This window comes from Schistocerca cancellata, chromosome 4, assembly GCF_023864275.1.
Source record: "Schistocerca cancellata isolate TAMUIC-IGC-003103 chromosome 4, iqSchCanc2.1, whole genome shotgun sequence".
In the NCBI taxonomy this organism is placed as follows: domain Eukaryota; kingdom Metazoa; phylum Arthropoda; class Insecta; order Orthoptera; family Acrididae; genus Schistocerca; species Schistocerca cancellata.
Window position 1 is genome coordinate 318,092,006 of NC_064629.1, and position 26,382 is coordinate 318,118,387.

Below are 26,382 nucleotides of genomic sequence, written 5' to 3' on the forward strand. Positions count from 1 at the left end.
CTTCAGTTTCTTGATGTATTGGCCAGGATGAAGGTTTGTGGTACATTGGGACACTGTATGTCTAGGAAGTCTACTCACACTGACTTATATCTACAGACTGATAGTTGGCATTACTCAGCTTAGCCTGGAGTGTTATTTAGTACCTTGGTTCACATGGCCCACATCATTTCAGACCCTGATAATTTGTTAACTGAGTTAGCCCATCTTGAGGTCACCTTTCATCAGAATGGATACATTGCACTATCAGCCTACTGTGCACTAGATGTGTCTTGATAATACTGAGTTTGAATCAAAGTCTACAGTCTTCTTGCTTTACACAGGGAACATTTCCAATAAAATTTGTTGTATTTTGTGGAAATATGACGTACAGCGTGTCTTCTGACCTCCGTCTAGGATCAAGATCTTTTTAGGTTCATTCAAGGAAGATCTTGGTTTGTGTAAGGTGGGTGTGGAGGACAGCTGCATTGAACATAAGCGTCACACATGCTAATAACAGCTGAGTAAATCTGCTATTGCACAACATTTCCTTGGCACCAGTCATCCTATGGAGTATAACAACATGGAGTCTGGCACACACTACCAGGTATTGGCATAGTGTTACTAAAGATAACTTGATTGGAGTGGCACTAGTGTTTACAGTGTGTGTGTGTGTGTGTGTGTGTGTGTGTGTGTGTGTGTGTGTGTGTGTGTGTGTGTGTGTTATCTTTGAGGAATTGCTCTGGAAATATGTGTATTTAAATTCCATTGCACAGCACTTACTTCCTGTAGTTTTCCCTTGAGAATGACAGAGTGCTCACCTTTTGAAATAATAGGACATTTGAATGGGTTTAAATTTGTTAACAATAAATGTGAGTAAATCTCATCTGGATTTGTCAGTTAGTGCTTTTTTTTTTGTATAAAGGATAAATATTTTTCTTTACAAAATTTTTATTGTACACATCTAATTCTATAGAACCAAACTGAGGAGGAAATTTCCATGACCATGGCATGAGTTAGTATGTGAAATTAATAAAATAAAATAAAATACAGACACTAAGCTGCGAGTATTTATTATGATAATCCACAGTATAACATAGGAATTAGCTTAATTATTTTTCAGGACATTCCTGACAGAATAAAGAATTGATCCATTAAGAAATTTTTTAGTTTTGCTTGAATATGTGAGGAATACAAGTAAGATTTTTTTAATTCCTGTTGTAGCCCACTGAAAAAGGATGCATCTGAATTCTGCATGCCTTTCTGCACGAGAGTTAAGGAGCTGTGATCCAAATGCATATTGGGTTTCATCCTAGTATGAGCTGAGTGAAAGTTGTTGACTTTTGACAATAAGCTCATTTTGTTATTAACAAGCAACATTAAAGAAAATAAATATTGAGAGATGAATCTCAGCATTTTCATATTCCTGAACTGGAGTCAACAAGAGGTTTGCAAACTTACCACATATTAAACTTCCGGGCAGATTAAAATTGTGTGCATGACCGAGACTCGAACTCGGGACCATTGCATTTTGCAGGCAAGTGCTCTACCAACTGAGCTACCCAAGCATGACTCACGCCCTGTCCTTACAGCTTTACTTCTGCCAGTACCTCGTCTTCTACCTTCCAAACTTTACAGAAGCTCTCCTGCGAAACTTGCAGAACTAGCACTCCTGAAAGAAAGGATACTATGGAGACATGGCTTAGCCACAGCCTGGGGGATGTTTCCAGAATGAGATTTTCACACTGCAGTGGAGTGTGCGCTGATATGAAACTTCCTGGCAGATTAAAACGATGTGCCGGACCGAGACTCGAACTCGGGAACTTTGCTTTACATGGGCAAGTGCTCTACCAACTCAGTCTTGGTCCAGCACACAGTTTTAATCTGCCAGGAAGTTTGATATCAGTGTACACTCCACTGCAGAGTGAAAATCTCATTCTGGAATCATCCCCCAGGCTGTGGCTAAGCCATGTCTTCGTAATATACTTTCTTTCAGGAGTGCTAGTTCTGCAAGGTTTGCAGGAGAGCTTCTGTAAAGTTTGGAAGGTAGGAGACAAGGTACTGGCAGAAGTAAATCTGTGAGGACAGGGCGTGAGTCGTCCTTGGGTAGCTCAATTGGTAGAGCACTTGCCCGCGAAACGCAAAGTTCCCGAGTTCGAGTCTCGGTCCGCCACACAGTTTTAATCTGCCAGGAAGTTTCATATCAGCGCACACTCCGCTGCAGAGTGAATATCTCATTCTGGAAACATCCCCCAGGCTGTGGCTAAGCCATGTCTCCACAATATCCTTTCTTTCAGGAATGCTAGTTCTGCAAGGTTCGCAGAAGAGTTTCTGTAAAATTTGGAAGGCTGGAGACGAGGTATTGGTGTTGGGTTGGGTTGTTTGGGGAAGGAAACCAGACAGCAAGGTCATCGGTCTCATCGGATTAGGGAAGGGTGGGGAAGGAAGTTGGCTGTGCCCTTTGAAAGGAACCACCCCGGCATTTGCCTGGAGCGATTTAGGGAAATCACGGGAAACCTAAATCAGGATGGCCGGATGCGGGATTGAACCATCGTCCTCGCGAATGCGAGTCCAGTGTCTAACCACTGGACGAGGTACTGGCAGAAGTAAAGCTGTGAGGACGGGATGTGAGTCATTCTTGGGTAGCTCAGTTGGTAGAGCAACTGCCGGCGGAAGGCAAAGGTCCCGAGTTCGAGTCTCGGTTCTTCACACAGTTTTAAGCTGCCAGGAAGTTTCATATCAGTGCACACTCCATTGCAGAGTGAAAATCTCATTCTGGAAACATCCCTCAGGCTGTGGCTAAACCATGTATCCGCAATATCATTTCTTTCAGGAGTGCTAGTTATGCAAGGTATGCAGGAGAGCTTCTGTAAATTTTGGAAGGTAGCAGACAAGGTACTGGCGGAAGTAAAGCTGTGAGGATGGGGTGTGAGTTGTGCTTGGGTAACTGAGTTTGTAGAGCACTTGCCAACAAAAGGCAAAGGTCCAGAGTTCGAGTCTCGGTGTGGCATACAATTTTAATCTGCCAGGAAGTTTCATATCAGCGCACACTCCACTGCAGAGTGAAAATCTAATTCTGGAAACATCCCCCAGGCTATGGCTAAGCCATGTCTCCGCAATATCCTTTTTTTCAGGAGAGCGAGTTCTGCAAAGTACGCAGGAGAGCTTCTGTAAAGTTTGGAAGGTAGGAGACGAGGTACTGGTAGAAGTAAAACTGTGAGAACAGGGTGTGAGTCGTCCTTGGGTAGCTCAGTTTGTAGAGTACTTCCCCGCGAAAGGCAAAGGTCCCAAGTTTGAATCTCGGTCCGGCACACAGTTTTAATCTGCCAGGAAGTTTCATATCAATGCACACTCCACTGCAGAGTGAAAATCTCATTCTGGGAACATCTCCCAGTTTGTGGCTAAGCCATGTCTCTGCAATATCCTTTATTTCAGGGGTGCTAGTTCTGCAAGGTTTGCAGGAGAGCTTCTGTAAAGTTTGGAAGGTAGGAGACGAGGTACTGGCAGAAGTAAAGCTGTGAGGATGGGGCGTGAGTCATGCCAGGGTAGCTCAGTTGGTAGAGCACTTGCCGGAAGGCAAAGTTCCTGAGTTCGAGTCTCGGTCCGGCACACAGTTTTAATCTGCCAGGAAGTTTCATATCAGCGCACACTCCGCTGCAGAGTGAAAATCTCATTCTTACCACATATTGCCCTAACTGCCCATTTCCTATTCACAAAGGGTATTTTCCCTTTGTGAATAGGAAGAGGTACTCCAAAATATAATTCCATATATCTGATGCAAATGAAAATAAGCAAAGTAGACTAATTTTCATCTTGGACGTTCAGTTGTAGCAGATACTGTTCTAACAATAAAGATATTAACATTCAGTTTTCAAACAAGTTCAATATTCTGAACATGGGTTTTCCACAACAGTTATCTCAGCATCAACCCCTGAGGTGTCCCCCACTTAACCTGCCCCTGTAAAGACACCAGCTCATAGCCATTTTAATTACCATGGAGAATAATCTTTTTCTGTTTCGTCTCAAAGTATGAGAGTTATCAGTTGTGACCTTCTCCTCCTATTCCATAATGGTCAAGCCTCTGTAGTAATATTTTGTGATCCACACAATCAAATTGCCTTAGTTAAATCAAAGAAGATTGTTAATGTTTTCAGTTATTTGTTTATTCAATCCAGTTACTGACCAAGAAAAGATAATGCAGAAATTTCAGTTGGTAAGCCTCTCCTGAAAGCAAACAGTATCTTTGACAGCAAATTATGTGAACTTAAATGATCATTTACCCTTATATAAACAGCCTTTTTGCCAACATTTGCAGAGACCATTGGCACAGAAACAGGTCTACAATTGTCTGCATCACCCCTTGTTCAGGAAACTTGTCATTGCTAAAGGAAAGGTTATAGATGTGGCTAAGTACTTGGCTGTCATATGCAGCTTAGTGCTTTAATATCCTGCTAGATACTCCATGATAAACATGTGAATCCTTAATGGTCAGTGATTTAATTACTGATTCAGTCTGCCACATTTCAGCATTACTGAGGTATTTTCCAGATAGAAGTCTTGGAAAGCTATATTCTTAGAGTTACATTATTCCCTGTATAAATGAAGTTTTTAGTTAATTCACCTGATATGTTCAGTTAGTGATTGTTAAATAAAGTACAGATACCTGACTTATGAGTAACAAAAACATCTTTACTATGCATTGCCTTTATATCCTTGACCATGTGCTGTTAGCCAGACACTTCCTTCATGGCTGACCATGTGCATTTCATTTTTTGCTGAGAATTAGCTATTACAGTTGCCTTCCATGTGTGTTTTGTGTTTCTAATTACGTTTTTAAGCACCTTACAGTAATATTTGTAATGGACTACTGCAGCTCAATTGTACTGATCCCAAATGTTTTAGGATAATTCTCACTTTGTTCTGTGTGGTATCTGTATACCATTACTTATACCATTTGTCAGCAATCCAGGTTGCCATTTAGTGCCAGTACCTTTATTTAAACATTCTAGTGGAAAGCAACTTCCAAATTTTAAGTAAAATGTGTAAAGGAAAGAATTACATGTAACTTCTCTGTTATCTGAACTATAAACTTCCTGCCCCTATTGCTCTTTAATGAGATTTAAAAATGTCTCTCTTCCTACTAGACTAACATTTCTTAACAGTTTGTAATTACATTTAATATGTGTGTGTGCACAGATTCCTTTTAATGTTAAGTAAGATCTTTTACCCTTTTACTAACAATATAGTACTAAATGTTTATTAGTGGGAATAATGCAGGTATGATCTTAGTTAAGTTATTATAAGCCTATGCAGTGTCAGAAATACCTACCAGTAGGCAAAATGTTTTGACATATACCCATGAGTACAAACACAGTTGTAACAAGCCACTAATAGGAAGAAACACATACATACGTCTGTGTAATTATTTATAATAGTGTGACCAAGAGTGATAAATGTGTATGCTGCCACAGGTTGGTTCGTAGTTTGAGACTGGTGTGTGGGGCTTTGAACTTTAGTGTCACTGGTGTGACTGCAGTGTAACAGAAGAGTGGGTTCCCAATGATGCTCTAGCATGGATGTGTAGGTTACGTGTGAAAGGCAGAAATATCACAGAGCAAGAGAGGAATATTTGTACCCTTCAAGCAAAGACTGAGGTTAGGAAAATTCAGTTAGAGGAGTTGGGGGGTGAAAACAGGAAAGGGGAGAAAGTTGAGTAGTCCGCATAGCTCTGTTACAATTGAGCCCAGGGAGATATATAGTCTACTACCTATTGAAGAGAAGGAGCTTCATTCAGCTTTAGAGAAAAGTAAGATGTAGCAGGTCAATAATAAGAATATAAAAGGCATATTGGAAACTGAGTTGGGTAGAAAAAAGAAGTGTTTACTGCTAGGCAACAGTCCTGGGAGGGATTTAGGCAAACAGATGCACCAGAAACTGGGATCAAGGCACCAGGTTAGAAGTATTGTACAACCTAGTCCTAGCCTTGGCCAAGTAATTGATGGTATTGAGGTACTGACTAGGGATTAGTGTACATAGGTCCAGGTTATGACAGTTATTGGGAGCTAGGGGGCAGCCAAGCAGCAGCCTGGTGAAGAGTAGGTACTACTGGTACACTATGAGGAGTGATGTTACAGCTGACTTGAAGTGGGGGAGGGGGTTACTATACTTCTAGTGAGGATTTTCCTCATGGGTGCTGTGCTGGAAATGAGAATACTCAAAACAAAGCCTATACCGTAGTTAGAGGAGGAAAGATAGATTAGATGAAATTCCATTTCAAAATATAATCAAGATCCTGAGAGCCAATTGATGGGACTAGGACTACAGCATTTATAAATTAGACACATTTTACACTAACAGTTGTTCATGGTACCTTGCCATTTCATTTTGTGTGTGCCTTGGATGGTTGTCTTTGGTTGGTAATCTTTGCATGAATAGTAAACAATGTTTACAAATATGTTATTTTTGACATTGTGTTCTTTTTCATGTATACATGTAACTCTTGCTGTTAACTCAACCCCTAAGTATTGTTGGTATATTTACCACTATTTTGAAACATCATTTGCACCTGAAAATCTTCTGTGTACATATTTGTAGAACAGGTGCTGCATAATTGTCTTTGACAAAAATTGTCACACATTAAATAATAATTTAATCAGCAGGTTATGGTGTTACATAACACATTTCAAAAGTTTATCAGAGCTATGATACACAATCAATAAAAATATTCTGAAATGATTATATAGTCATTGAAAATTTGTGGCTCTGAGCAGAGAGTAAGATCAAAGATACATATCACCAAAATTACTGATATTGATACTGACATGTACAAAAATTGTACATCTATCAGCTAGTTCTTTCAGGATATTCTTGTGAGTGATGGACGATATAACTATCGAGAAGAGAGCTAAAAGATGTAACACAAAAATGCTCTTGTTGTATTCAAGATATTTATGCTACCTGACACCTCACTTCATTGACAGTGCGCAGGATTAGCCAAGTGGTCTGAGGCGCTGCAGTCATGGACTGTGTGGCTTCGAGTCCTCCCTCAGGTGTGGGTGTGTGTGTTTGGCCTTAGGATAATTTAGGTTAAGTAGTGTGTAAGCTTAGGGACTGATGACCTTAGCAGTTCACTCTCATAAGATTTCACACACATTTGAACTTCATTGACAGGGTTCAAAGATTACGCATTTAGGAAATACATGTATTGAAAGTCAAGTGAATTAAGCTGCATATGGCGCCTCAGTTCCAAATTAGTCGAGTGATCACGTTATTTTGTACAGTAATTATGTGAAATACCGAATCTTTTAAAAAACATAATAGTATATACGAGTTTTTTTCTCAGTGACTCTTACAGAAGAGTGAAGTCGGTAAGTAACAATAAGGAGCAAATGTACATCAGCTTTGATATCCAAGCTGTTTCTTTAAGGTGATATTAAACACATTTTTTTAAATGAATGTTTTTCTTGTTCTATATAAATATTTGGATCATCCTGAATATATTAATTCCAAATTTTTTCTAACCAACCTGTGTCTGTATCTATTTATTTTTAATTTTACTACACAAAACAAGATTTCTGCACTGATCCGTGCATACTTTCAGGTTTATAGTCAAAACTCAGGAACTATGTGACCTAGAAGGCTGCAGTTTTGCTTTGTTCTCTTTCCATTTATTTACCACAGATTGGCTACACAGATTATCCTTTGCTCATATGCTTCCATGGGTGTTACCAATGCATTTGACCATATTTTGTGGACTCAGACTCCAAAAAATATCTTTTTTGAAATGCACTTGGAAATGGGCTTGTAACCTAAAACCTAGGTTGTGGAATAACCATAAGAAAATTTGTGAAACAAAGCAAAAAAAAAAAAATTTATTTAGTTATTCTAAAAAATATTTTTTTAGGCATAAAATCTTTTATAATAGGTATGTTTGTAGGAGTGATATCCTTAAATGATGGGAATTTTTTAAGAAGAAAAGTCCTGGATCAGCTGGAAATACATATAGAACAGAATGTAACAAGATCATAGGAAACTATGGACTGTTTAAAAGTGCAGAATGTTGAGATTTCTGTTCAACAAATGCCCAAGGAGACAAAAAAGAAGAGATCAAGGAAGAAGTTAGATGAAACGGAAGGATCATACTATGAAGCAGGATATTTTTAACCAGGTTTTCCGGGAGAAAGAAGTGTTTCCATAGACTTACTGCCTTAACTTGACTTTTCTCAAAACTATAAATTTTCTGACAACCCACCCCACCCCAGTTTCTCAGGAGACAATAGACATTTAAACACAAAAATCATGGAAATTATTCATCTAGTGGAAGTGATTATATGGAGCTATAAGTAGTGTTTTAAGAGTAATATAACAGATGCTGTGTTGTATAAATTGCAAGTCTTTAAAAAAAACAGGTGTATCTCTTAAAAAATTGTATCTCAAAAGCCAGTATGTGTACTTTTTCCACACTAGACCAGTGAACAAAATACATCCAGATGTCAAATTGATAGATTCCATTTACAAACTGTGATCTGGAAGATGTACAAAACAGCTGTCCACATACATATTTTTACTTGGCTTGAAATGTTTTCCAGCCATAATTGTCTTTAGATATTGGAACAGATAGCAGCGAGAGTTACTACACCTGCTGTAAAGGGAGGACTTGCCAACAATCTTGTACTTCAAATACTTGAGTTTTCCCAGTGCCAAAGAGCACTTTTAGAGTGATGTATTTTTTAGATATCCAGGCAGCTTCTCTCACATTTTTTTCATCCAGGTGGTGTGGAAAATGTTTGTAGAATTCACCAGTAAGTGTTCTAATAGTTTGAAGGTAAACACGAATCTGTTTTGCATCACACAAAATACTGGCAATAAACTTTCTGGCTGGAGAAACCTACGTAATATTTTAATGTAATACCATAATCTTTCAGCTGTTGTTTTGAATGCATGCAGTGGTGGATTCATAACAGCAACAGTACATCCTGGTGTACATTATCAGCTGAAGTTTATCTGAGGTGGTTCAAATATCACTCCTAATATCTTTTTTTTTTCATTTGGTTTTGGTGATGAATGAAGAACTGTTGCACCTTATTGCCACAAAGCCTTTTCATAGGTAGTCAGTCATGTAAAATGCATTGTATTGCTCTTTGTGATATGTGTAGATCATTCACACAACATTAAAAATCAATCATTCAACATCATATTCTTTGTTTCCACAGTTTTTCATATGTAGTTACATTTGTGGAACAATCTTCACATGTACCATCATCAAGAGATGTGAATGCCTCCTATTACAGGACTGACTATTTTTCTTCTTGCACACACATAAAAAATAAACTGTATACTATGCACTGCCGGTTTCATAAGCTAAGTCTGAGTGGGGTGTTTCAGGTTTTAAAACTTTATTATCTAGTACCAGAATATATTTCTCATGTGTTTTTTCCAATTAATTGTATGAGTATTGACATTACAGAGTTATATTATAGTAGGAAATTTATCACTTTTCCTAAAAGTTAGAATACATAAATGTTTTTCATAGTTTTGATAAGATACACAGAAGTTGTACACATTCTTTCCACAACACTGCTGAAGGAAGGTTATGCAGTTTAGGATAAATTCAATCAAGTCTATATATGTTTACCAAAATTCTTGTAACTACAGTATAACACAGTCTCCATGTATACAACGACATTTACTCCCTATTCACAACATTTTTTATCATTCCTTTCATGTTTCCTATGCCTGCAATGTTAATCCACACCTGCTTAATTATAGACTTCCAGCCATTTATGCTAACTAATACAAGGTTCATAGAGAAAAATATATAATTATATATGATTTGGTGATCAGCAGCTGTATGAAATATTATTGCAAATTATTTGCTAAATGTGAATTTCATGACATCAACAGCAATGGGTGTAGATGTATCACCCAATAGTGATGTACGAAACTTTGTGCCAGACCGCAATGCATACCCACTGATACTAGGTCAAAGTCCAGTCTGGAACAAATTTTTATGTCACATTTGGATAATTCATCTATACCCATGGCAACTGATGACATGAAATTTACGTTCAGTGAATAATTTGTAATAAAGATATAACTGACATAAAATAGTTCTGATATGGTGCCGGTCTTCAAATAGTGTTCTCAAATGTTACACAATTAACTTTTAGTCTTTGGGTTCCTATTCTGATCTGGCAGAAGCTGTTATGGGTTGAAACACTTCATATTGTTAGTGTTTTTTCTCCCAACAGTGTCATCCTCACAATTACTATATTCAATGTAGCATAGTCATAGTTAATGTTCATAGTCATTTAGTTCATTTTATAGGGAAGTAAAGTTGGCTTCACTAAACTAGAGCTACGATAGTGCTCCTACCTGATAACTTATGAACTACAGTGAAACCACTCTTTTACACTTTCCAAAGGATTTTAAAGAACTGTGTAAACTGTGGGAAAATGTAAATCACGGGAAATTAAATTTTAAGTAGATACTTCATAAAATACCAATGAGTCATTTTATTAACTGTACTGACCTTTAATTTGAAACTCTTGAACTCTTCATCTCTATGTGTGAAATACTAGGGATTTCATGGGATCTTATTTATTAAATAAGTGCAATAATTTTTCATTTCAAGGAGACACTATCAAGTTGAGTATGATGCACTCTGTTTTTACACAGTGATTTTCCTGATCGTGACTGGGTTGTGACTCACTAACACAGCTTAAATTATGGCAACTTAAATCACACACTCTCTTGGCAGTCCTTTGACAGTACATCCTGTTTTCTGAAATGTCAAGTAGACTGGGACCTAAAGCACAGTTAAAATTTAACTGTACGTTTCACTCTTATTTTGGTGTCTTACAGATTTTTATTTCACTATGCCGCTATATGCCTTCATATACTTAATGTCATGATGATAATAACTGAATGCATTTCTCTCCCTGGTTCCACAATCTTGTGTAGTCAGCCAACAGTACTGGTTGCAAACTGCTATCCCGTATTCCACATATTTTTCTCAAAAAAATCATTTTTAATTAATAGTGTAGCCAGTTTTATGGTTTGAAGTACCATATAAACCTTGCTTCTTGCCCACAGTTTAGTCTTATATATATGTAACATCTACGTCTTACTGCTTTCAGACATATGGAAATGGATTGCCAAATGTAGCAGTGCATACAATAAAGAAATACATTTCTCCTGCAAATAATGGTGTCAAAGTTTTTGAACATATTTGTGAAATATAAAATCATACAGAAACAAAATCACCAGAAGATACTGAAACAAATAACAATTCGGGACTTTATGGTAAAAATGTATGAACTATCAAAGTGTTCATGAATTGTCAAACTTATGGAAGACCAAGGGCTGCAAATTAAATGTCACTACAGTTCATAAAATGGCTTGAAGATGCTTTATAAGGTATGTGCTCAAAACGCAATAGTCAACTCTTTATATTTTTGTGCAATTACAATATTTTTAAAGTCCCTTGAATGGTGTAAAAGAAGGGCTTGGCTGTGAATAAAAACTAATTAAATGTGGACACAGAAGTTTACAGTGTAAACATGGAACTTGGAATTTTGTACATCACATAAGACTTATTATGAACTTCTTGGCAAATTAAAAATTTATGCTGAGCCAAGACCAGACCCTGAGACCGGTGCCTTTCATGAGCACTCCTCTATTGACTGAGCTATCCAAACAAGACTCCTGACCCACCTTCAAGTCATAATTCTGCCAATACTTCATCTCCTACCTTCCAAAGAGTGCACGAGTTAAAATGTAAGGACTATATTTTTTGCTGGTAAGCTTCATAATACACATTGTGACTAGACAGTCCTGTCATTCTTTGTTAAGGATAGATAATACTCTATTGTCTTGTTAGATTTGGTAATTAATTCAAGGTTGAGAACTTCTCACTATTACACAACTTTATGTAAAGTTATTCAGTTAATCATAACTTTTGTTTTGGGCTTCTGATCACTTCAAGATAACAAGTTAAGTAATTTCTTAAGTCACCAAATGTTGAGACATTCATCTATAAGTTATTTGTTACTTTCTTTTACTATTTTGTTTTTATGTAATAGACAGCTCATTGCAGTTTTCAGTCTTTCAGTTTCCTTGTTTCAAAATTCTTCCTTTCCAGTTGATTTTTCTTGGAGGGTTTTCTGAGGTTTCCATGCAACTGAATTTCCTCCAGGCACATTGTAGTTCTAAAAGTAAAGTAGTGAGCTGGCTATTTAATTATTGTCATGTGATCTGCACTGGGGAGATGTTAAGTATGGTCTTAGCTTTTTTCATAATTAAGCCAGTTCTTGGTCTATGGGTACTTCCATTTTAGAGTGTAACAGTGCCACCCTTACATTGACATATCAATAATGGTAGTGTGTAGTTCTGAAGAATGAAAGGCCTACAGTCCTCTCTGACTTTGATTCACTTTAAATTTCATCACGTCTTTCAGTAAGACAAATCTGATAGTCACTTCATCCTGCACTGGTCATCCATTGGGGAGAACGTGTTTTGTTATTCTCTCAGTAGGTTTCTGATTTGTTTGAATAATATAGTTTCCACATATGTAACCTTTCTTTACTGATTCACATCTATCATTCCACCAGTTATGTGGTTACCTCTTCAGATTTTTAAGTTTTCAATAAAGTCCCTTGCTGGCCTTGTAAATGCATTTTTTGATATTGTAGAAGCCCAAATTAATTGATCTGGCTCTCTTGTGAAACTCTGAAAGTTTTTGTTTCACTTCAATGGAGTTAAAACCCATAATCTGTTTGAGGTTTCTTGTTAAATGAGTATAAACTGAGAACTCTTTTTTCTGTAATCTACAGAGTGACCTATTTGGCATTATTCAATTGTCGTTCTATACAGACTGCAAAAATTGATTGATATGATCTAGGAGGTAAGGAGGTGTGATTTTCATAGAGAGAGATAAGTATCTTAACATTATGGTTAATTCATCCATGAGCTTGATTTTTTTAAGTTTTTTTTGTTGTTATTATCTTGAACATGTCATACAGTGAAGCTACCCCAAAAAAGTTTGATATAATATTTTGAAATTCATGTTATATTTTCATTCAGTAGGTTCCACATGTTTTCCACTACATTTAGATCAATTATAACAGTGTAATAACTTGTTTGGGAAACCTGGAAAATCAGGAATCTATAGGGGAACTGAATTTACTGGAGACATCACAGAAAACTCAGGGGACTCTGAAACACTTAAGGAATGCTGGGATTCTGAAACACTCAAGTAATTCTAGGGTTCTGAAAGTCTCAGGTAGGGTTGAGCAGTTTGTTGATAGGAAGAAATATAAAGAATAATTTTGTTACAAATCACAGCAAGATTGTGCTTTAGAAACAAATGGTTGTAGAGCTGCATAAGGAAAAGTGAAGAAGAAATGCACCAAAACATTTGAATGTTAGCTGCTTTGTTGTGGCTACCTCCGATTTGTTTCCTGACATTCAGTGGAAAGTACTGCATTGTCAACTTGTAGTGTTGTGCTTCAAGTTAACAATAATCATTCAGTGAAGAAAATCTGGTTTTGCAACAGTCTCCCACAACTAGTGGGAGTGGTATGAGGAATGTTCCTGCAATGATTTCTAATATACAGTAGGTTATCTTGCAGCTTTAATGTATGTTGTGGACTAGTGATGGTCAAAGGGAACAAAATAATTTACAGTGGTGGCAAGAGCTCCTAACTTAACAGAACGGGTGATGAAACTGTAAATCATAGTCAAACTAGGAAGAATGAATAATTAGTGACATGGTAGGTCCAAAAATTTCAGTTATAGCCATTAAAAATAAATTATAAAACTTGATTACACATACAGAAAAATTGGTTCAGGAAAATCTGGAATTTCAATCCAAAAAACACCTAAAAATTTCAGTGATATCTTTTGATGAAACAAAAGTTGCCGTTATGTTGTTTTCATCATATTATTTTATAAACTGTGGCATATGCATTTATTACTATACTAGTGTTTTTAGCATATTCAATTATTTGTAAAAATGCCTGTTGTTTGCTAACTCTTACTTTACAGCCAGATACAGGACTGAGGTTTCCACAGAAAACACAGTTCTGAGCATAATTTTCTAAACTCAGCTCTTGAGAAGAGATAATCTTTGAACTCAGGTCTCTTTATAAGACTATGATATATGTTGTTGGGTAATGTGATATTTTATGCTGGAAGTTACTGAAATAGTTTGATTTTGTTTCAAATTTCTTACATTTGTTAATTTAAGGTGATAAGATTCTCCAAATTCTCAATGTTGGGTCTTTCTCAAAATCAGAATATGACTTGTACAACTTAAGTTTCTCAACTGCAAATTTTCCATGGGCTTATCTTTGTGGGCAATTTTATTTTTCCTGAGCATATGATCATCAAGCTCATTTAGTTTAAATTTCCTTTGGATTCATATGGATCTAGTGACTACAAAGATTATTAGTCCTATGAGTGCCTAAAGATGTATTCTGACTACTGAAATATTTTACTTTTATGTAAACTACCCTTCAGCATGGTTGCAGCTTGAGACCTTCTCTGGAAGTTGCTGTGCTACTTGATACATTTAGTGCCTACTGCAAGTGGGGTGGTGATGGTAATAATAATTATTATCTTTGCGAATTTACTACAGTTGCCATATGTTATCAAAAAACCATTACAGCACATCAGATACATATTCTTTACCACTCCCCAGTGTGTTGTTCTTTCACCAGTAGTGAAATACACAGGAAAATGTCAGAAATAAGATATTTCTTGTGGCGGCTATCGACTCTATGAGTGATATATCTTTGCCATAGTAGGCTCTCTGACCCATGCAGACCTATTGTGTACCACCATATTGCTTTCCATTCTGTTTTGTGCTGCTGACTGTGTATGACATTGTAAATATTTACGCATAATAAAGTTGTATTCATGTATTTTGGTGTGTTATTTTATGATCGCCGCTGCTCCGCATATCAGGAATAGCCACATTTGTGACCCCGATCTGTTTAAGTTCAATTCACAATTGCTATTAACAGTGTTTCAACAACTGTTCAGCACCTGTGATCTGACTTCACAGCCGCAGTTTTTCAAAGTGGAAAATGAACCCATACCGGAAATCACGCCGCAGTTTCAGTGCCAAAGTGAACCCCGCTGTCAACTGGATTCTAACCTACGTGGCCCTGAGATAACCTCAACGGTTTCCACTTGGCTGCAGCATGTTCCTGCACCTACGGCTGCCTCATGACCGTCGGACTGCATTCTGCTTATCGACGCCCAAGCAATGCCAGTGCCTGCCATTCCTGCTTCCGCGGAAGACTCTCCAGTACTGTGGAAACAGGTGCAGTTCGGACTGGTGAGCATGCGACCAATGTTTGCCAAGCGAAAGAACCTAGCGCGGAAGTCGATGAAACGTTGTGGACCGGCGCGGGTGAGATGGTCAGTGCCGCTGTGGGGGCCGGCGGTAGGCATGCGGGAGCTGGTAACAATGGGTGTGGGAGTGTAGCGCGCGTGGTTGAAACCGATGTGGCAGAGACGGACAAAACCATTGGGAAAACATGTGGAAGATGAACAGGAGCTGGGATGGAGTGCAGTGCGGGAGGCGCAGTTGCATCATACCTGTGCGGTTGTAAGATGTCTGTGGAGAGTTGCACAGTTTGCGGCAGTAGAGCAGCCACCATGTGTGGGTGCAGCCATGCCTCCCACGCTGTGTGCCATCCCAGCTCCTGTTCGTCTTCCACGTCGGGTTCTTTTGCTTGGCAAACACTGGTCACGTGCTCACCAGTTCGAACTGCACCTATTTCCACGGTACTGGAGAGTCTTCCGCACCCAACCGTGCCCCACCAGCCAGTGCCCCAGCAACTGTACCTGCCTACACTATGCCACTGAACTCACATGTCAAGACTGAACTCTCTCCTGGCACTCCTGCTGCTTGTAAATCATGTGGTTTTGTCCCTATTAACCAGATTAGTACAGCTACTGTGTGCCAGTCTCCTGGTGCCTACAATCCCGATTAGGCACCACTCTACACTGCTACACCGCCTGCACCTCCGAGTAGTGTGTTCACTGCACCGACCGTTCCTCAGTACCTCGCACCTAGCAGATTTCCAAAACTGCCAGCCCTACAAATGGAGAACCCTAAGAGATGGTTTGCAATAGTGGATAAAATGTTGGACATTCACGCCGTCCTAGATACCTCCAGCATTCGAGTCCAGCATCTGCCGCCTCCATGCATTATGCAGTAACGGAAGCCAAGCCTACCCATGGCTGCGGCAAGACACGCGCCTCACTGTCAGTGCAAGCAACAGCCCCACCACCCCGTGGTCGCCCAACTGCACTACCTACTTTTACATTGCCACCCCAAAGGTCACCGGAGACGGCCAAGCAAACACCTGAGTACGATCCGGCCGCACAGCTGGCCGCCTCACCACCCAGCCATGCTCCTGCACTGCAAGGTGGCTTTCCTTATTGCTGGTTCCACGCTAAATTTGGTGACACAGCTCACAACTGCAAACCCCCGTGCGCTTTCCCAAACGCTTATGGCGGGCACGTCTAGGCGCCACGTCCCGCCACGCTGCCTCACGGCACCTACCGGCACCTCGTCCGCTGCCTGCTGCACTGTCATCTGCTTCGTGCCTCTTCGTCGAGGTCACCAACACCAAACTTCGTTTTCTAGTGGACACTGGAGCCAACATTAGTGTTATTCCACCCTCCCTTGCCCCTAACATTGATCCCTTATCTGCACCGCCACTGATAGGTGCGAACAATTCCCCGATTCAGGTGGTAGGTTCCTCACATCTCCTGCTTAAATTTGCCCCAGATCAGGTTTTTCCCTGGGCATTTTACATCACGGAAGTTGATGCACCTGTACTGGGCCTCGATTTTCTTCATCACTATGCCGTCTCCCCTAATCTGCAAGCTGGCTGTCTGACTCACATCTCCGGTTCGAGTGTTCCTGGTGCATCACAACATTCCCTCCATCAGCTCAAAGTTTCTACTGACTGTTCACTCTCTACCCTTTCAGAGTGTATGTCACTTGCTGCAAACCTTTCTTCTGCTCTCTCAGCTTTCTAGCGTGAGCGTTCAGACGTCGATGCATTGCACACTCAGAATGTTGACCTGCGTGTTCGCATTGACGAAGTCTATACACAACTGTTACAGACACAACAGCAGCTTCTGCAGCTCTGCACACCCACTCTTGCAATCGTGGACACGCCTCCTCAGCCTGGACATTGTTCTGAAGCTGCGACCCCATTAACGGTTCGGCCAGCCTCTGCCCCTCCCCCATATGACCCTTCCCCCTCTGCCCCTACTCCCCCTGCCCCTACCCCCCTGCCCCTACCCCTCCTGCCTCTACCCCCCTGCCCCTACCCCTCCTGCTTCTACCCCCCCCCCTGCCCCTAACCCTCCTGCCACTACCCCCTCTCCTTCTCCCACGTCCTTGCGTGCAATTGCCAATGGCACGTGCCACAGAATAAACACGACCGAAGGACCCCCTGTGCGGCATGGGGCGTGCTGCCTAAATGCGCAGAAACTTCACCGTGCTAAAGACATTGTTGGAGATCTTTTGGATTCCAACGTTCTCCATCAATCTGATAGTAACTGGTCGTCGCCAATCTATGTTGTGCCGAAGAAGGACTGTACTTTCCACCTCTGGGGTGATTACTGTGCTCTTAATGCACGCACTACCATCGATAACTACCCTATCCCCCATATTCAAGATTTCACTCATATGTTGCATGGTTCCCGGATCTTCTCCGTTCTCGATTGCAGCAAAGCATATCATCAGATTCCCATGTTCCACAACAATATCCCCAAGACAGCCATAATCACTCCATTTGGCCTCTTCAAGTACTGTTCCATGCCATATGGTCTCAAAAGCACTGCACAGACATGGCAACGCGTCATCGACTCACTGTTGTTTGACCTCCCTTTCGCTTATGCCTACTTAGACCATATACTGATTTTCTCTCCCTCACCTGAGGAACACACTCTCCATCTCTCCAGAGTGCTTGCACTGCTCGCTGCTAATGGAGTGGAGAACAACCATGAGAAGTCTCAGCTTAGCAGTCCTTCTTAGGTCACACAGTCACGGCTGAGGGCATCCGCCCTACTTCCTCTCGGGTTGAACTCATACTTAGCCTCCCTCCCCCAGAGGATTTCGCTGAACTTCACCGTTTTCTAGGCATGGTGAACTTCTACAGGCGCCACCTACCCCATGCTACGTCTATCCAGATCCCTCTGACCAACGCTCTGGCGGGTAAGGATACAAAAGGCAAACGCAAACTCGTTTGGACGCTGTAGACGGCCAATTCATTCAAAAATCTCAAAACCGCCCTCTCTAAAGCTGTCACAATCGCTCGCCCTGCTCCCATTTCTATTACAGCTGATGCAAGCGACACTGCAATTGGCGGGGTCCTTCAGCAACATGTATTGGATACCCCCCAACCCCTCCGTTTCTTCTCCAAGAAATTAACCAAATCCCAGCCCAAATGGTCTGCCTTTGACCATGAACTCCTCGCCCTGTATGAGGCGGTCAAGTATTTCAGAACTGATGTCGAGGGTCGCCTGTTCACGATTTATACAGATCACAAACCCTTGGCAGATGCAATCTGTAACCCTTCATGCGATCTCCTCCCATGACGCTTCCGTCATATGGATTACATATCCCAATATTCCAATGATGCACAATATATCTGAGGTTCTGACAATGTAGTCACTGACTACCTGTCTCGCGTCAACATCATCACTACCCCACTTAACCTTACCGACCTGGCCTGTCGGCAAACTGAAGACCCCAATATTCATGCCTTGCAGCAAGACACAACCTCTTCCCTCCAACTGGAACAACGTGCATTCCCCGGCACCACAGAACCGGTCTGGTGCGATGTTTCCACTGGTAGCCCCCGCCCTCTCGTACCCGCAGCTCTCCGCCGCTCTGTTTTTGCCGCACTCCACAACCTAGCTCACCCAGGCATAAAAGCCTCCACCAGATTGGTCACAGAAGTCTGGCCCGATGTTACACATGGTTGTAGGATGTGGGCTCATGCCTGCGTACCATGTCAGAGAGCTAAAGAGGGCCGCCATGCATTACCTCCGCCAAGCACTTTCGACATACCTAAAGGACGTCTACAACATGCCCATATTGATATTGTAGGTCCCCTCCCTCCCTCCAAGGGATTTCAATATATCCTGTCCGTTACTGATCGAGTCACTAGATGGGTCGAGGCAGACCTTTTGGAAGATATTTCGGCTGCGTCTGTGGCTCGGGCCTTCGTTGCCACTTGGATTTCCTGATTCGGAAGCCCTACCTCACTGACCACTGGCCAAGGTAGGCATTTTGAATCACAGCTGTACGCCTCCCTCTGTTCATACTGTGGCGTCACGAAGTTTCACACAACCTTTTATCACCCCCAGGCCAATGGACTTGTAGAGTGCTGGCACCACATGCTTAAAGCCACACTTATGTGCCATGGTGGCCAAGGGTCTGATGCTCTCCTCTGGGTTTTGCTAGGCCTCCGCACCGCATACAAAGAGGACTTGCAAGCCTCCCTCGCTGAGATCCTTTACGGGGAGCCCCTGGTCTTACCAGCCAAATTTGTCGAGGATACGAAGCTACCAAGCTCTTCCGAGCTCCCAGCACTCATCGAGAGCATCTGAGGGCACATCGTGTTCACCAAACCTCCCTTGCCCTCTGCCTACTTTAGGCCTCGTGTCTTCATGCATAAGGAACTGGCCACATGTGAATTTATCATGTTACACGACGACACTGTACGGACAACCCTGCAGCCTCCCTACACCAGTCCGTTTAAAGTCCTGTCCTGAGGCCCTTCCACATTGTCAATACTTAACAACGGTAAACCAGTAACTGTTTCACTCCACTGGGTGAAGCCTGCGTGGACCTTGCAGGAGCACTCTGCAAGTCACCCCTACATACACGACACCTGCCCTCCTTCCCAGGAATCCTATCATGATTTGGATGGGCCCACCACCCCTCCCCCCCTTCTTCCCCCCTTGCATCCTACATCATGGGCTGTACGACCGGTGGTTCCACCCTGCTGGCACAGTGATTATGTCCTAGCTTCAGTCGAGCTTGCTACACCTACTCCCAAGTGTTGTGCGTGTGATTTCACCATGGGCAAGTGCTTTTGTGACCATCAAGTGTCCCACCCCCACCGGGCTGGCACAGGACTTGACACATCACCATGCTCTGCACTGCAAGGAGGGGGGGGGGGGGGGGGGGGGAGGGGTCTCTGTGGCGACTATCGACTCTACAAGTGATATATCTTTGCCATAGCAGGCTCTCTCTGACCCATGCGGACCTACTGCGCACCGCCATATTGCTTTCCATTCTGTTTCGTGCTGCCGACTGTGTATGACATTGTAAATATTTATGCATAATAAAGTTGTATTCATGTATTTTGGTGTGTTATTCAATGATCACCATCACTCTGCGTATTAGGAATAAACACATTCTCTTTTGTATGTCCTGTCAAGGCAGTTAAAATGATATCTCTTCTCCTTTGCAGTAGTGTCATCATTTTCATTCATAAATAGACTACAGCAAGATCTAACAGTCATTTTTATACCATGGGAATTACAAGTGAACAAATGCAAAATAAAAGTGCTGGTAGTATGGAAAATCTATAGGAAATTAGAAGAACCAATATAAAAACTGATGTCTTCTGCATTGTTCACATGAAACCATTTTATTGTCTTGGTTAAATACTCACAGAGGACAACAGATGCTTAATGGAAGTGAAGCAAAGGAATTTAATGGAAAAATGAGCATTTATGATTAAGAAAAACACTTAAAACCAATAAACATATGAATACTGACATCAGAAAATCCTTTGTTAAATAGTTTGTGTGGAGTATACTGCTCTGTGGATGTGAAAGTTGGACTTTTGCTAAATTGGAAAGGAATCAACTGAAGGCTCCTTAAATATAGATATGGTGGAATGACAAGAACAAGCTGGATTGAAAGAAAAACCAGCCAGGAAGTCTTAACCTTTAACTGATATCATGCAGTTTTGTAACATAACTGGTATCATGGTGTCTGTTAAATCTCAAAACTTTGGTATACAATTATACAATGTAGTCCCCTATTTTCATTTATTTAATGAACTAAACTACTTACAACATGTACTTTCAAACATATGATAATGAAGTAATACAGAAAAATGTTAATCGTCAAGATGAAAATATCAGGATATAAGCAAATTATGTTCCAAAATACTGGACTTTCCTATGTATCTCAAAAATCTGCAAATAAAACTTTTAAATTTTAATTCAATGCTATGCCAATCTCTTACAAACAACCAAGAAACAAAAACTGAAATAAATTTACAAGAAAATTCCAAGGGTAATTTCATATTTTGAAGCTAACTTTTAAATATATTAGTTGTCACAGTGCAGGCATTATACATTTACTGAGTGTTGGTCTCTGTCACACAAATAATTTTTAACTTATATGTTGCCAGTTTTCTTTGCATCTATGTCTGAAATCTACATAACCTGTTGAAAGGCACAAGCATTTCTTCAACAAACATAGTAGAGCTTGGGATGTAGCACTGCTGACAGTTCCCAGTAAACGACACTGTGGCAGCTGCAGTGGATTCTCAGATACATGAGCTGCTGATATTAACTAAAACTTTTCTTATAGTATTGTGGAAAACATTATGTCCAGTTCCACTTAGTCAAAGAAATTATTTATGGATTTCTTGCCAGATTAAGAGATAGTTGTTAGTACAAGTCATTCTGTAAAAACTCTCAGTTCAAGAATGTCAATATTTTGTACAAAAGATAGAGTCTATTGAGAGTACTTAGTTCTTATTTTATAAGTTTTATTGTTTGCCAGTTGTGTAATCTTACCCAAAATGTCTAGAGTAAAAAGTGAACTCCATATTTGTTCAACACTAGGATTCTTACCAAAGGTATTGGCCCAAGGTCACAGTTCATAAATCTGCAATGCAGTATTATGTTGTCTTGTTCTGACATTAGTTGGTGGTTGTGGTTTTGTCTATTTGAAACACTTTCCCATACCATGAAAGTAGGAATCAAGGTGCTGTGACTGTTTTATACTTAAATGATCTTCACCTATTTTGTTTTCTCGGTTACATCATCATCCTCACCACCATCATGTACTTTCTCTTTTGGATTCCTGTCATTGTCAAGAGGGCTCAGCTGAGGATGCTCAAGGCAAAATAATTGACACTGTGAGTGTAGAATTTATACACTTTGTTGCTTGGCTGCCATACATAAAAACGTATGCACTTACTACCCACCCCCCTCCTCCTTCCAGCAGTGCTGAACTCTTGGGGGTGGGGGGTTGGATGTTGCTGGTGCCGTCCTCTTCAGGCAGGAGTATGTGACTAGCCCTGCCATGGCCAGCTGCCTTAACTGGGCATGGCTGGACTGTTTCTCATTCTGTAATGTGGATGGAGGGAGGTGGGATTGCTGCTGGTCAGTAGAGATGATATTGCATGATGTGAGTGAGATGTTGGTGAGGTTTACCACAATAGCACTGCTGATGAGCGTTGGAGGGAAGCAGAGCCTTGACAGGCAGAGGTGGCAAAACCATGGCTAATGGTGTATTCTCCTCAGTTTGTGAGTGATACCATCTTGGTTGTTTTTTGATGGCCATGAACATGAGGGTTCCAGCTACCACCAATTGAATGGAGATAATGTCAGATTCGATATCCTAAGAAGTCTGTAATGGCAACAGAATAGTCAGAGACATGTTCCTTTGTTGTCCCGCTGTGTACTGTGCTGTCTTTCTACTATGAGAAGCTCATTGATGAGTTTAACCAAGATCTATTCAGGTTGAAATTGTTGCATATCTACTCAGGCTGCAGCTATGTCATCATCCGGACTGATGTGAGTGTAGTCATCCATGTGGTCAGTGCTATTTACAATTATGTTGGAGGTATGCTATACAGTCCATGAATCTTGAGTGTATTGACAGTAAGAGCCATTGGTTTCCCCTTCAGTATGTTGCCAAATGTGTTATTGTGCTGTCTAATCACTCTTGTCGTCTCTCAGCATTACATAGTTGCAGTCCTAGAGACCTTGAAGAACACAGATGTTGTGTGAACTGTGTGTTTGGAGGAGGTAGACTGAGGCTAGCGATGTGCTTCTTCACTTAGCAATGAGAAGATTAAATTCTTTCTCATTTGGTGATTGAGATGACTCTGTGAAGTCCACCAGTAGAGTTAGTGGTTTGTTGTAAGGGATTTCAGCTAGAATATGCAGAGGTCTTCCTTACATCAAATGCAAACCTACAAGCACCCATGGCAGGGCTTCTGTCTATTCCTCTCTGTGACACATAAGAGATGTTTTGAGTGTGTGGTGCCAGTGCTTCACTAGTCCATTGCTTTGAGGATAGTAAGCTGTGGTTCAGAAGTGCTGAACACTGCACAGGTGACTGAGTATGGTAAAAAGTGCTGATTCAAATCTTGTGCCTTTATGAGTCATTATTGAGATGGAGCAACTAAAAGAGGAAATCCATATATTCGACAAATGCTTTTACTGTGTTTTCTGCAGTAATGTCAGGTATTGGTTTAGCGTTGACCAGCCAAGTTACCCTGTTGATTACGAAAAGGATGAAATGAAGCCCACTGGAGTTGGGCACAGACCCTAACAAAGTCTGTACAGATATGCTGAGAGCAGCTCTTAGGTATTTAATAATGGCCACGTTGTCATCGCACATGCCATCCTATTTTAGAGCATTGGGAGGCAGCATGTGCTTCCAGCCAGTTTTCTTAATGTTTAATGACATTTAGCCATATGAAGCATTCAGTGGCAAGTTCCATAGTTGGAAGGGTCCCAATGTGGGGCAGCACATGTAGTTTATTGAAGGTAATAAAATGGTTATGTGCTCCTGTAGGAGTTCACATAACTGCATATCCTTTAGCTGTGCTACTGCTAGTTAGTTGTAATTGATATCCGTTGAGTGTGTGTTGATCCTAGAGAGATAATCTGCTATGGTGTTATCTGCACCATGAAGATTTTGGATATCTGTAGTGAATTCTGAAATATAATCTAAATGGTAAAAATGCTGTGGACAACAATGTTTCAATGGATTGCAAATGGAATTTGACAGAGGCTGATGATCAGTGTAGATGGCCAGAGGTCTGTTCTCTACATCATCTTTAAAGTGCCATACTGTTTAGTACACTCTAGCAATTCCCTGTCATAAGCCAACCACTTGCCAAGGAGTCAGCCAACTTTTTGGAAAAGAAGAATAGTGAATACAATGCTACCGATTGTTGGAGGTCCACTCCAAACGTGGAATTGCTCACATCTGAGGTATTAGGTGTGTGGTGGGTAATGTGCCAACGCTGCAGCCTGAGAAATGCAGCCTTCAAAACCCTGTGGTGCATGAATTTCACAGCAGTGGACAACTTTTAATGGTCAATTCTCTGGCGTTTCAATCAGTCATGAGGCTGCAAATGAATGAAGGACAAAACACCAGTAGGGAGTGCCCACTGCAGTGAACTGTGTGCATTTGCAGCCTCAGGACTGGCTAAAAATGCCAAAGAAGCGGTCATTAACAGCTGGCCACTGTATTGGATGCTATGTGCCACAGGGCTAATTTACACAAATGCTTGTTGCCATTGTGGAGTCCACTGAATGTCTCTTTTGCCCATTGTGTGTTTGCCTGATAATACATTCATCAGTGGTGCTCAAATGGCAGTTGTATGAGGTAACAATTTGTGAAAAACCAATTACCATGCCAAAAAGTCAGCTGAATAATGAGCTCAGTCTGTTGTGTAATAGGCCACATGCCTTTGCTGCTCAAAAGATCAAAGAAGGTTGCCTTTAATTCTCACAGTTTATATTTATCATCACTGGCTACAATGCAAAAATTGTGCAAGGCATAAGAAATGTGTTTGAAACGCTCTTATTGTTTGTGTTGAGAAGTAGAGGGGACCAGCATACCATCTCAGTATGTATAGCACAATGAACACTTCAAAATAACATTGTTTGTGAACCTCTGTCAAGCCTGTACTGCAATTTTGAATGTGTGTAGTATATAACGGAATTGATAAAGCTAAACTGCATGCCATATGTTCTACTGGAGGGCCAGGAGTGGTGTTGCTTTTATGAACAGTTCCACTGCAGATAGCACTTTGAACTGCACAAATGAATCTAGTGGGGTAGGGGACACATGTAATTGTTGCAAAGGCACCAGAGGAAGGATGCACTAGATGGACATGTATTGATGACAATCGCATAATGAGGGGCTGGTCTCAAGCAAGTAGTTGAAAGTATAAATGCACAGTGGTGAGCTCATCCATAGACAGTTCAGTTTAACCACATTTAGCATCACTGTCTTTGCAGAGGTGACGTGTTTCCTGTTGTACGTTGAGATAGCATTAGATGAGTTCTTGCAATTTCAGTGCTGATGTCAGACTGTTTTAAAGTATCTGCTAGTCATGCTTGTATGTGTTGACAGAATTAAGGATTTGTGAGCTGGTGTTCATGAAAGGTGGCTGCATTGGTGGCGTTGGAATGCCAATGATTCCAGTTATAAAATGTCTGCTGCTGTGATTTGGAAGAGTTCCTTGTGCCAAATCTGTGGAGAGATGAACATATCTTAGAGAGTCAGTCTGTTGTATGCATCAAAAACTGCCATAAAACAAGTCTGGTAAATCCAAATCCTTTTTTTTTTTTAGCTAATATTGTAGGGGACTCTGTGCAGTATTGACAAGAAAATATAGGTAGCAGGTATGATCCAGGACATAGTCTACTGCGCACCTGTGGGGACAATACACAACTTGATTGGCGCATGTACTGAGGATGCAGGCAGCTTGTATTAGTGTAATGATCCAGGTCAGTCCTCCAGTTTCAGTGGTCGCAAGCTGTTATACAGTTGTGTGCATTATTGTTGAAATGTGCATTAAACCAATAAAGTTGTGACCTCGTCTTCTTGTCAGTGTGCAGTGTGTTGTTGTCACTGGTCACCTGTTTGTTTTGACTGGCTGGCGGTTGCTGGGCAAATGTGAGCGACGTCATCCTAGCATCATTGGTGCATGCTAATTCCAGTTGGCTGCCTGCTGCTGCTTAGTGGAATGGTCCATGACTGAGGTGGAGCTGATCATTGTTGCTTACTGAATTAATGCACTTTCAGTGTTGTAATGCTGTGAGAAGTTTGTCTGCTAACATTAGTTTCTTTTCAAATGATTCCAGGTAACTTTATAATCCACATTGTCCTTAACATGTGATCAGGCATGTGTGTGATATCGATTAATGTTCTAAGGTGTCTCCAAATTTGAGAAGGCATTTTGGTGACTAAATGTCCACTATAAAAAACTTGGTACATTTGCTGTTCCAGCATACTAGTAAGGAACACTAACTTTGCTGTGTCACATTTCTTGGTAGCCGGGGAACCTACAACAATAACAACAATAACTT